Raw genomic sequence first — 14,025 nt, forward strand, 5'->3', positions numbered from 1 at the left:
TAATCCAACTCTTAACATCAAAGAGACACACAGATCAGGAGGGAAACTATGGTTTGTATAATTGCTGTAATGTAAAGTCACATGACCAGCTGGCTGAGGGGTAAACAACACTGTATTGCTGTAATGTAAAGTCACATGACCAGCTGGCTGAGGGGTAAACAAACAGTGAACAAGACTTGTGTTCATGGAATCATACGACAGACAAGCAGTCATAGAAAGCAGAAAAAACAACAGTCAAACAACTTATCTTCCTTCCATTTCTATCTCTCTGTACCTTGAGTGCAAAAAATATATATCTACTTGTCGAAGGACACACCACACTCGAATCAAATCATTGAGCTCATCGAAATGTGCTCAAGGGAGACATGAAAGTCAATATTTGGGCACAAAAAAAGTCAAAGAAGAACATTTGGGGAAGGAATGGGAGGGAGGGAATGGGAGGGAAGGAATGGGAGGGAAGGAATGGGAGGGAAGGAAGGAATGGGAGGGAAGGAATGGGAGGGAAGGAATGGGAGGGAAGGAAGGAATGGGAGGGAAGGAAGGAATGGGAGGGAAGGAATGGGAGGGAAGGAATGGGAAATGGGAGGGATGGAATGGGACGGAAGGAAGGAATGGGAAATGGGAGGGAAGGAAGGAATGGGAGGGAAGGAAGGAAGGAATGGGAGGGAAGGAAGGAATGGGAGGGAAGGAAGGAATGGGAGGGAAGGAATGGGAAGGAAGGAATGGGAGGGAAGGAATGGGAAGGAATGGGAGGGAAGGTATGGGAGGGAAGGTATGGGAGGGAAGGAATGGGAGGGAAGGAATGGGAAGGGGATGAGCATCATACATCATCATTGTGGTTTGCTGTGTAACTGTGCTATGAGAGAAAGCCTGCAGGGAACACGAGGACAGACCACCCGACCAGAAAGCTTCTGGTTTCTGACAATGGCAGCTCCTAACCAGTTAGCTAACCCGCCTCTTTCTGACCACAGAACAATTCTGTATACGCCTGTTTCCTTTCTCCCTTATTGGCTATATTGTCTACATACTGTTTGGCGGTTTCCTTAGACTTTGGACACTAACAATGTATCTTGCTGCAGCTGCTACTACCAACAGTTAAACAGTGTGATCTGGCAGTGCTTGACTTGCCATTTCATATTAAAGGTGGGGGGCTGGACTAAACAGGTGGTCGAGCAATGGCATGGGGGGCAAAGAGGAGGCATACACAGGGTGTCAGATTTCTCCAAGGCAGGCCTTTCACAGCTGAATGGAGACATGACCTTCCAGGTTCAAAGAAGGTTCTGTGACAAACATTCCAAAAGAGGTTCTAGAGTCTGACTTTAGAATCACCAAGGTCTAAATCAACAAAGACAATAGAATGCTGTTGAACAAAACAAGATGAACTCTATTATATTTGTGGAGATATTCAGTTTACAGTAACTGATATGTTTTGTGTTGCGTTTAGTCTGTGTCGTCAACATCTTGGAGGACTATATCTTTGAATGAAGGACACTTACGTACTTTGGATTGCTCAAGCAAGGCCAAGGGCTCTGTCTCTTTGCTTCCTGTTTGTCTGTTAACAGAGGGACACACGGAGAGAGAAGAGGAATAGGAGTTAATCACATTGATTGAACGACTAGTTAGGTTCATTCTCACGTCCACACACACCTCTCTTGCATATGTTTCTCACACGAGAGAGCAACCAACTTCAAGACACTTTTTCATTGATGGCTTTCGGAAAGACATAGAAACAAATGCATAAACTACGCCCGTACATCTACGCTATTGCTCCAGGGATATCTAGTCTACATGACTACGTAGACACATCTTCAGTGTGTTGTGATTGTGTCTTCCTAACAATGCAACAAACTTTCACCTCAGAGAGAATTCCTTTAATCAGCTGGAGGGGCACTCCGAAACATTAACAATGAACCTGCCTGGGCGAGAATGAAGTCTTGATGGCAAAGAGTACCAATTATGTCAAACACTCCCTTAAATGATGTGTATGCAGCTTACTGCTTAGACCATGCTGCATCGCAAAAAAATCTATGTGATGACGTTGAACAACTGATTGGATTTGCAAAAACGTATCAACGTAAGGTCTTTTTTTTTCACCCAAATTTTTACCTAAATCCAACGACGTGGTTTAAATGTTTAGAAGATCTCACATTAAATTGACGTTAGTGGACAACTCAACCAAATGTAAATCAAAACTAGACGTTTAAACTGACGTCTGTGCCCAGTGGGTAATGTGAATTATGTGGCAGACCATAGCAGGCAGCCATTTTAAATATGCACCATAGATCACTCAACACAAAAGATACACTGCAGGCAGGTCATTTCAGTTTCCCAACTCAACGCAAAGACTAGTATGTCTGAACACACATTGCTGGACTATCAAACGTTGCCAAATCAGTCCCATACAAAAACAGTCACGAGGTATTGGCCCTTTACTTATAATGTTCGCCTGGGGAGTCAACACCTTGGCTTGTACACAGACCTCACATACCCAGCTGCTATCTCCCGTAGGCCTAGTTCTGATGTCTGCATGTGGCTGCTAATACGTTTAGCCAAGATTCACTTTCAGTTAAGGTCTATTAACATCTTAGGAACAACTAGCGACTAGCCTTAGGCCAACATAACAGATAGCGTCTCGCTTGAGGTTATAGCGCCTCCCGAACGTATTCCCACACCCATGACTTTTTCCACATTTTTTTGTAGTAGTGGGGAGGACAACACCAACATTTCTCGCTTAAATCATTTTACAGACACAAAAAGATCCCACCTTGTCTAGCGTATTTAGTTTTTTGTGGATATTTGGAAAGTTTAACTGAAAAATGTCCGTTTCCATCAGGCCTGTCCTTATATATATATATATATATTCGACATGAGCTTTACTCACATAAAAAGGTCGGATGGAAACCAGTGTCCCAATACTTTTGGAGCTCACTGTACTAGCACATGTCTGAAGATTCATGACTCATACTTATCTGATTTAAGATTCATAACTCATACTTATCTGATTTAAGATTCATGACTCATACTTATCTGATTTAAGACTCATGACTCATACTATAAAGTATCTGGAGAATTCTGATTTCCTGAATGATTATGGTCATTTTCAGCACAGCCTTTAAGCTTTGAGACGACTATATTTTCAAAGTTATAATTGTATAAGCATATGCTAGCCAACTGCTTTGGTATTGATATATATTTATTTTCAAATAAAACTTTGCCATTTGTCTAGACAGTAAAAGCTGAACTTGGTACGTTATATTAAAAATGCTTTCCTTTCGGCTTAGGTCACAATTCCTGTCCACGTTTGAAGATTACTGCTTTGACTGGACGAGGGTACTGTGAAACAAAGAAGAGTCTTTCCTCTGGAGCAGTAACAGCAAATGGTGGACTGGATTCCTCACAGACAGGCATGGACCAGTGACAACCTGCCCCATTTTCAAAATTCTTTAAAGACAAGTTGTTTTTTGTTGTAACTGTCATTAGTCTGCTGCCTCCTCCCCTGTTGTTGTATAAAGCTGAACTGTTCAATACAACAAATAACTGTGTTTACAATCCTAAGAGACTTTATTGGATTGTCTTCCCTCACCAACAGCAAACAGGTTGTTGTTTTATTTGTTTATTAGAGACACTTTCAGTTGAAAAACAGAACTCAAAGGCAAAGTTATAGTTACAGTAAAGGGTAAAAATACGAAAAGCTTTCCAGGATTTTGATTGGTTACTTGACAGGCTGAACTAGTTTGAGGATCAAACGCAAACCTTTGATGCATAACACAGTCGCAGTGTTAACAAATTGGATCTAAGCTTGATTTATAGTTATGTATCACTCCGGTGTTCCGTTTGTGCTTCCTGTTGAAGTTGCAGAAGAGCAGAAACCAAGCACGTCATAGCTACATGTCGTTGTCTATAGCGATAGGGTCTGGCAACGGATCCAACAAGTGTTTCTCCCTTAACTGACCCCCCTCCCCCGGCCGCCAGTCATTTCAAACCCTCATTAAAGTCTTTCATCACAACACCACCAAGCTAAAACGTCTTCCTATCCTTACTGCTTTATTGTTGGCGCAGCTAGCTGGTTGGTTATTTCTGCCCGGTACTGAAATAGATAGGTCAGTGATGATAAACACCAAGCGATACGAGGTCGGATTGTCACTGTGTTTGCATAGAGAGACTCAGGGTACGGCAGCTGTCTAAACTAGCAGACACCAGAGGCGTTGTATTCATTTGTCTCCTGTCACGAAGGGGAGATCAACAACATATGTAGTAGGGCTGACCCCAATCAGTCGACTGGTCCGATTGTTCGGTCGTTAGGGTGTTAGCCCGACCGCCATGCGCCTCCCAGAGTACACAACCTATGCTACACTTGTGAGAAACAAGTTTTGGTATATTTCATTCCATTTGCGAGTTTTGTCAATTTAGTCTAGAGCTCCTGTCAATGTTGAGTAAGGACATGCACGCATAGAAGTAGGTCTATAGGCTACCTGGCCTGCGTGCAAATGTAGGCATATAAATGTGCCCATTTGAGCATCTGATAGTATTTCTGATTGGCTTAACACACCACCACTAATGAGCTGTGGAGCTTCTCAAAGTAATGTTTTCTTCACCTCAAACAGCAAGAAAAGTCTGTTTTTACATCCCTTGAGAATGATAATAGTTCCTCCATGTATTTGAAAAATATTTCCAGCTCTTTCCCTTTCAATTACCACTCAGCGTGATAGGGAAAAAATGTCATGCTCTGATCCAATGGAAACGTCATAAAATAGGCCTACCTGATTACTTCTTATCAGTGCTTGACGTGGACTGAATTAGGTTCCGGTCACTCATTTTGGGTGCTGGTACTGTTATATTTAGGTGCAGGAGTTAGTTCCACAATAACTTTTAGCTAATTCTATCAGAGGAATAGAGCAGAAGAACATTTTAGGTGCTGGTACTCGGCTCCAGTGAGCTCCTGCCCAAGTCAAGCACTGCTTCTTATCGCTTGCGCAAATAGCCTACAGCTGTGTCTGTCCCAAGCTCACTGGCGTGGGAAACTCTGAGGGCCCAGAATATTTTATAAAATGTTGCAAGCTTCAGCCAACACAAGCTAATAGTTGATAAAATGTTCCAAGTTTGTTGCAGACAGGCTGAATATGGTTTAACAGATATTTATTTTTATCAGGATATTTTCTACCTGCAGGCTGCAATGTTTTTATTTGTTGGATTTATATAGGCTATTTTTTTACATAGTTGGCAAAAGCAATAGAAGTTACATTTTAGGTTTGCATCAATTTCATTTAGATTTGGATGGAATTTTGATGAACCACGTGAACAACGATTTTGAGAAAAGAATAAGTTATTATGAATTAACTTAAACTGTTTCACAAAAAAATTGCATATGAAAACCATAACTTGCACACAGATCGGTTGAAATGGTAAGATAAATTGGCATTCCACATGAGAAATGTTACCGACTCCTGGTGTAGCCTATTACCGGCAACTTCAGGAGAGTAACGGCAGAATCTTTTAAAGCCAGTATGAGCAGCAGGAGGAGGATGGTCAGGTTAAAGTTGTTTTTTAAATTCTGGTTATCTAGATCTCTGGCGCCCTCTTGAGGCATTTGTCTTATTTAATAAATCCGTAAGCTTAAAGCATCAGACAAGCTCAATGCATAGAGTTGATTTTATTAAAACACATAGGGTGTGTTCATTAAAACACATAGAAAAATAGACGTTGAAAAATGTTGGCCAATCGATTGGTTAAAAGAACAGACGACTTTGTGGGCTCTGTATTCCATTCAAGGAAGCATATTCAGGTAAGGTTGATCTGATTTGCATTGGTTGTTTTAATGTCTGTTTGGAAACATTTTCTGACTAGATAAATGGATATTGTCAATTGTGCTATTAACATAGGAAAATGTCAACCTTGACTTGCATTTACTTGTTGCATTGACTTGTTGCATTGACTTGTTGCATTGACTTGGGCATCACACGTCCAAAACACTATTTACTATTGGTCACACCTATGTGGTAAAGCGAACACAATTAGTTAAAGCAAGGCGACTGGAATAACAGTTACAGAAATGTTCTGAGAATTGTGGGGAAACACCTTCACCTATCATAGTACTGTTTTGGGAAACTAGTTCAAGGTCACTGCAAAACTAAGCTGAACAAATCTCAGGTAGGTTGAATCCAGAAAGGAAACCGTGTGGCCCCCAGACTACTGCTGACCATCACCAGCTCAGCAGTACACACAGAGGAGTGATCAGCGCTAGCTAACTTGCTAGCGGCAGGGTAGCCTAGTGGTTAGAGCATTGGACTAGTAACCAGAAGATTGCAAGATCAAATCCCTGAGGGGACAAGGTCAAACTCTATTTATCTGCCCCTGAACAAGGCAGTTGACCCACTGTTCCTAGGCTGTCGTTGAAAATAAGTATTTGTTCTTAACTGACTTGCCTAGTCAAATAAGAGCTGTGTAGGGCTGGCTTGGGAATTTGACTGACTAGCAATATTGATTGTACCATGAGTGTACTGTCAAAATGTCTGTGATCTGATGGGCTTTTCCCCGTTCTAGTCAGTCAAACATATATATTTATTTATATGTGCCTAAGTTCTTTTCACCATGTCAGCCGCTAGCTTGTTTGCTTTTGGATTGGAACAACGGGCTAGGCTACCTCAGGCAGTGCTTGCTTGCTAAAGGAGCAACAGGGTAAAGGGCTAGGTGCTGTGCTGTACTACGAGGCTGGGCCCCACCCTAGCCTCCAGCCCTGTCTCAGCGCTAGCAGTTAGCTTGCTAAGAGATTTGAGCGATAGGCTACAAGGCTGGGCCCCACCCTAGCCTCCAGCCCTGTCTCAACCCTAGCGGTTAGCTTGCTAAGAGATTGGAGCAATAGGCTACGAGGCTGGGCCCCACCCTAGCCTCCAGCCCTGCCCTAGCCCTAGCAGTTAGCTTGCTAAGAGATTGAAGCAACAGGCTACCAACGTGCTAGGCAACAGGGCTGGGTGTCGTTCTGTGCTCTAACGGGCTGAGCAGGCCAGGCCCTGGGATGGGTGTTGTGCTGTGCTCTACGGGGCTGAGCAGGCCCCACCCTGCCTCTACCACATTCCTTGATAGAGTTGTCAGGCCAGCTGGAACAGAGCCTAGTCTCTCCTCTGCTGTCTCTCTCTCTCTCTCTCGCAGTGACTAACTCCAAAGAAATGTCCTCCACTCACTCTACCCAGCCTCTTCGTGTGCTGTCTGCCACCCAGAGCATGTTAGCACAGGGTTCAGCCACAAAACAGAATCACTGTTTTCTTTCTTCTTTTCTTTCTTTCTTTCTTTATTCTGTTGGGTTGTGCAACTACAATCATCATCACTGAATGGATCTCTGTACATGATTGTGCCAAGGAGCCATAGAGACACTCCAGTTTAGTAAATACCTAGTGAGTTAGTCTTGTCTCTGAAAGAGGCAGTGAAAGTGAATGAAACTAGAGAGCAAAGGATCTGTCAGTCAAGACAACAATAAAGAATAGATTGAATGGTGACTGTGATAAGAACACTAATAAAACAATGAAGTGTGAAACCCTGGTGAGTGAGTGGCAAGATTTGGTTAAGGATCTATGGGTCCTGGTTAAAAGTAGTGCACTATGAAGGGAATAGGGTGCCATTTGGGATGCATCCTTAGTCGCGGAATTATTCCAATGTTATCAAACAGAATTGTCTCAATGTTTTCCTCCTTCCTTTATTGTGGGGAGTAGTTGCAATCGAAGGGGTGGACTGATCAGCTGACAAAGCAACATTTGTTACTACTAACTGGCCTGACTAGTTTACAGACCAGAGAGAGAAATGGAGAGAGAGAGAGAGAGAGAGAGGTTTTACATAAGCAAAGTGAAACATTTTTAATTTGGCAGAGGAAAATGTGATTATTCTTCAATACATGGTACGTAAAACCTCAAAATCAAACAACATAACATTGTTCAATAACTGAACTTGAAATTATTTATTACACTGATTTGCAAGTGGAATATATCCTTTTATAGAAATAATTTACATTTTTGTTTCCAACACGCATCAAAATGCACCAACAACTAAGGATGGTATACAAGTATTGTTTCAAAAGAGAAAAATAAGTATTGTTATTTATATTGTAGGCTGTTGTTGTCTGACCCAAAGTGGCAGGAACACTGTTTATTGCTTGTGTGAATGTCACCAGTGACTAATGGTATTTACAGGCTTATAGCACACCGCCATTTTTAATCTTAAAGTGATGGAGCTTTGCAAATCTCCATTTAATACCTGAAATTCTATTACATTCTATAGTTATTGTTGACATTAATCATTATAACGTCTTCCAGTGACATGACATATTGATACATAGTGTTTAACTGTAACCTTTTGACTTTTGCAACTTTCTGCACGTTCTACGGGCTAGCGGTTTTATTTCAGAGTACAAGAACAACTGTGATTGGAAACAAGTGCTAAGAAGGAGGTAAACAAATTACAGTTTAAAAAACATATGTGATCCAGAATCTGTTGCCAGCAAGATAACAACCTCAACAAAGTCTAAATTAAATTAGTCTAGTCTAAATTAACATTCCTCGCACTGCCACAATGATATTTAGGCATTCCATTCCAAACAACATGTACATACAGATGCAGGATCTTAATTTGACCAGTTTCGCACAGCAGGAAAATAATCCTGCAGCAACGGGAAATGTGAATGATTGTGTGGATTATAATTAAATTGACATTTTTGTAGGGGTTGATAAATGTTTTGTTTAGTTAGAGCAAATCAAGTCTGACTTTGTGGAAATTACAAACTTTATAATAATTTTTAAACCTTGAATACACTACAAGTTTGTAGGGTGATCAACAGGGTGATCAAATTAAGGGTGATCAAATTAAGATCCTATATCTGTTCACCACATGTCAACTCTAGTCAGAGCTGTATAAAGGGAGTTGAAAGGTGGGGGGGTTGCACATATGTACATATGCAAGGTTGTGTAAGGTTACAGCGTGAATACTGTCAAGTTTTTCTGTGTTTCTTAGTTGTTATCTTTGTGATAGTGAAACCACTATCACCTAGGATAGGTGTCCGTTAACACATACTAAATTAAGGCACCATTTGTACTGAGTGACAATTACACACCTTTCAAACCAACTTTCCAGCTGAAATAATACATTTAATTAAAAATATATATAAAATGTCCTAAATCAAAGATATACACAAATAAAACATTATCTGATTCAATTGCTTTAGAAAGGGGCACATGCCAGGGATGTCCCCTCTCCCCCCTCCTGTTTGCACTTGCAATTAAAACGCTTGCAGAAGGAATTAGACAAGACCCAAACGTAACAGGCATCAGTATTGTTAAACATGAATATAAACTAAACTTATTTGCTCATGATATCCTGATATACCAGACCAATAATGAAAACTCAATGCCTCCCTTGCTAAAAACTATTATCAGAAAAAAAATTAGGAATAACACATGATCTACAGCAATCATTTAAGTGGACCAGAAAAAATATGAAATACTTAGACTGTTTATAAGTGACAACAAACAACAAATATATAAGGATAACTTTATCCCATTATTCAACAATATGAAAGCAGATCTGACGAAATGGAACAAACCTCCCATATATCTTACAGGTAGAATCTTCAGAATGGCGTCGTCATGGCTCCCAAAGTTTTTAGATTTATTCTCGGTAATACCAATTAACCTACCGAAGACATTCTTTAAATAACTATACTCGGTCATAACAGACTTTATGTTGTCAAATAAAACTTACAGAATAAAGAGGAAAGCTTTTATCTTCTTAAGTCAGGGAGTGATTTTAAACTTCCTGATTTGGATATGTATCAACTTCCCACCCAGGGCTTTTACTTACAACATTTCCAGTACCAGTCAACGTTTTTCCTTTCAAATGTTACCAAGAATATGCTTATCCTTGCTTCAGGGCCTGAGCTACAGGCAGTTAGATTTGGGTATGTAATTTAAAGTAACCTTAATTGACATACAGTACCAGTCAAAATATGTGGACACACCTACTCATTCAAGGATTTTTCTTTATATTTACTATTTTTTACATTGTAGAATAATAGTGAAGACATCAAAACTATGAAATAACACATATGGAATCAACCCCCAAAAAAGTGTTACACAAATCAAAATATATTTTATATTTCAGATTCTTCAAAGTAGCCACCCTTTGTCTTGATGACAGCTTTGCACACTCTTGGCATTCTCTCAACCAGCTTCATGCGGTAGTCACAAGGAATGCATTTCAATTAACAGGTGTGCCTTATGAAAAGTTCATTTGTGGAATTTCTTTCCCTCTTAATGCATTTGAGGCAATCAGTTGTGTTCTGACAGGGTAGGGGTGGTATAGAGAATATAGCCCTATTTGATAAAAGACCATTATTATGGCAAGAACAGCTCAAATAAGCAAAGAGAAATAACAGTCCATCATTACTTTAAGACATGAAGGTCAGTCAATGCGGAAAATGTCAAGAACTTTTCAAGTTTATTCAAGTGCAGTCGCAAAAACCATCAAGCGCTATGATGAAACTGGCACTCATGAGGCCCTCCACAGGAAAAGAAGACCCAGAGTTCCCTCTGCTGCAGGGGGTAAGTTCATTAGCGTTACCTGCACCACAAATAAATTCTTCACAGTGTTCAAGTAACAGACACATCTGAACATCAACTGATCATCCATAAACTATTCCACATGGTAAACTAAAGCCTTCCAAGTGGCTCATTCATCCCCCCCCCCTCCCCCTCCTCTCCCCTGTAACTATTCCCCAGGTCGTTGCTGTAAATGAAAATGTGTTCTCAGTCAACTTACCTGGTAAAATAAAAATAAAAAGGTAAAGGCATAGAAATCATAAATGACTTGGTAATAGGAAATTATTTCCATGACAGAATTAAAAAGCAATTTTGGACCCATGTAGATATCTTCAAATACATGCAACTTCAACGTTTCATATCAAGACATTTCGATCTTCAGGAAACATATTTGAATCTGAAAAAGGATGTTCATATGATAGATAAGCTATACAAAACCTTGCAGAGAGCCTATCCAACTGACAATCTCTCTGAAAAAAATATAAACTATTGAAAACAAGACTTAAAAATAACTGATATTGGCACAAGATAGAGGGAATGTTGGAACATAACTAAGAGTTAACAAAAATGTACACATAATTCATTATAAACTAACGTATATAATTTATTACACAAGAGACAAAAATTCACAAATTCTACAGCACAATGGCAGAGTCATGCCTTAAGTGTAAAACTAACAATGACTCAATAATACATGCCATCTGGGAATCCTATAGTCCAAAAGTTATGGGCAGAGTTTTGCCTTAGTATTAAATGTAGCCATAATGCTGAGGTGGCTTTGGCACTCACTACGCTCTTAAGTTCTTGATGGTTGCTAGGCAGCGCCCGTTACTACTATCATCCTGGCAGTTCTAAACTTTGCAACGCATGTCACTTCACCCATGAAAAAATGTATATATATAATCTTAATTATAACTGGATGGATCCATAAAGAACTGCTGTGGAAATAAAAAAATCACTGAACGATGAACATATTGGAATAAAGTATGCTAATGAAATTGAAGGCATCAAATTGTTAGTATGTTCTACTTTTTCAGCTGCATTGCATTTTTTAAACTAAATCTTTGTTTGGATAGTGTTTATTATTAGAAACGTTAGCTTAGTTGAGGTGAGTGCTGCTCAAGATCCTCTTGTCTAGTTGGCTCGTTCATTATCACTGATCAGAACATTTCGCCAGCAATGTTGTGTAGCTTTAACAAGTGGATTAGTTTACTCTTCACTCGCAGCCACTTAGTAGCCTAGGCCTAGTCTCCCGACCAAAAGACTGTGACTTGTTTTAATCAATCAATGTGATTTTGTTTCACTGAATCTCCATCTGTATAGTTGGTTAATTCTCTGACTGGGCTAATAAGTGGAGGTGGTTTAGCTCATCAATTCATTTTCTCATCTATCACTAATCAGAAACATTTAGCATGTTATAATTAAGCAATAAGCCACGAGGGGGTGTGGTATGTGGTCAATATACCACAGCTGAGGGCTGTTCTTAGGCACAAGCAAACACAGAGTGCCTGGACACAGCCCTTAGCCGTGGTATATTGGCCATATATCAGGAACCCCAGCGTTGCCTTATTGCTATTAAAAAACTGGTTACCAACGTAATTAGAGCAGCAAAAATAACTGTTTTGACATACAAGTGGTATACGGTCTGATATACCATGGCTGTCAGCCAATCAGCATTCAGGGCTCGAACCACCCAGTTTATAATGTAGCCTAAACCAAATGTAGATCTATTATTTTGCTTGATCACGTAAATACAACTCAAAAAAAGCCCGCTGAGGAACTGAAATATGAACACGAGACTCTTGTAAATATAAATTGCTATTATTTTCTATCAGTATCATGATGAAGATACTGTCAATGTGAAACCATATGTCTGCTCCCTAACAAAGTGGAGTGAGGGTAGGAAAGAGATGAAAACATGGATGAAGAAAAAAGCATGGGCTTGTCCTGGGCTCTGTTTCAAAATATCACCTTTTTTCCCCCCACTATGACAGCGGTTCCACACGTTGCCGTGACGACGCAAGTTGTGTTGGGGGGGGGGGGGGAATATTATTTTATATTTTATTCTGTTATATTTCATTGTATTCATAGCCTACTGTAAAATATAAGTGTGTCGTCTCTGTTTAATGAACATAATAACTATTGATTTAATGTGCATGGCCATGTACTGTAGCGTATAGACTGCACAGACCAGTAACATAATAACTATTGATTTCATGTGCATGGCCATGTACTGTAGCGTATAGACTGCACAGACCAGTAACATAATAACTATTGATTTAATGTGCATGGCCATGTACTGTAGCGTATAGACTGCACAGACCAGTAACATAATAACTATTGATTTCATGTGCATGGCCATGTACTGTAGCGTATAGACTGCACAGACCAGTAACATAATAACTATTGATTTAATGTGCATGGCCATGTACTGTAGCATATAGACTGCACAGACCAGTAACATAATAACTATTGATTTCATGTGCATGGCCATGTACTGTAGCGTATAGACTGCACAGACCAGTAACATAATAACTATTGATTTCATGTGCATGGCCATGTACTGTAGCGTATAGACTGCACAGACCAGTAACATAATAACTATTGATTTCATGTGCATGGCCATGTACTGTAGCATATAGACTGCACAGACCAGTAACATAATAACTATTGATTTAATGTGCATGGCCATGTACTGTAGCATATAGACTGCACAGACCAGTAACATAATAACTATTGATTTCATGTGCATGGCCATGTACTGTAGCATATAGACTGCACAGACCAGTAACATAATAACTATTGATTTAATGTGCATGGCCATGTACTGTAGCATATAGACTGCACAGACCAGTAACATAATAACTATTGATTTCATGTGCATGGCCATGTACTGTAGCGTATAGACTGCACAGACCAGTAACATAATAACTATTGATTTAATGTGCATGGCCATGTACTGTAGCATATAGACTGCACAGACCAGTAACATAATAACTATTGATTTCATGTGCATGGCCATGTACTGTAGCATATAGACTGCACAGACCAGTAACATAATAACTATTGATTTAATGTGCATGGCCATGTACTGTAGCGTATAGACTGCACAGACCAGTAACATAATAACTATTGATTTCATGTGCATGGCCATGTACTGTAGCGTATAGACTGCACAGACCAGTAACATAATAACTATTGATTTCATGTGCATGGCCATGTACTGTAGCGTATAGACTGCACAGACCAGTAACATAATAACTATTGATTTCATGTGCATGGCCATGTACTGTAGCGTATAGACTGCACAGACCAGTAACATAATAACTATTGATTTCATGTGCATGGCCATGTACTGTAGCATATAGACTGCACAGACCAGTAACATAATAACTATTGATTTCATGTGCATGGCCATGTACTGTAGCGTATAGACTGCACAGACCAG

The 14,025-nt window shown here is 39.9% G+C and overlaps 1 protein-coding gene and 1 long non-coding RNA gene across 8 annotated transcripts in view; one reads left to right on the forward strand and one right to left on the reverse strand.

The window, feature by feature from the left end:
* The window catches only part of LOC149978360 (uncharacterized), a 441,331-nt gene that overhangs the window by 82,648 nt on the left and 344,658 nt on the right, over positions 1-14,025 (forward strand). The gene's annotated exons all lie outside the window — the stretch shown is intronic.
* Positions 1-14,025, reverse strand: part of LOC110489227 (neuroblast differentiation-associated protein AHNAK) — a 44,194-nt gene that overhangs the window by 24,988 nt on the left and 5,181 nt on the right. For 4 of the 6 annotated variants that reach the window (XM_090198901.1, XM_090198903.1, XM_090198897.1 and 1 more), the window contains exon 2: positions 1,501-1,552. The exons of 1 other annotated variant lie outside the window; for it this stretch is intronic. The gene's annotated coding sequence lies outside the window, so the exon portion shown is untranslated. Of the gene's footprint in view, positions 1-1,496; positions 1,553-14,025 lie in introns of all 6 variants that reach the window. One more of the 6 variants, XM_090198899.1, reaches the window with a different exon arrangement.

This window comes from Oncorhynchus mykiss, chromosome 14 (assembly GCF_057628025.1).
Source record: "Oncorhynchus mykiss isolate SJ-2025 chromosome 14, ASM5762802v1, whole genome shotgun sequence".
In the NCBI taxonomy this organism is placed as follows: domain Eukaryota; kingdom Metazoa; phylum Chordata; class Actinopteri; order Salmoniformes; family Salmonidae; genus Oncorhynchus; species Oncorhynchus mykiss.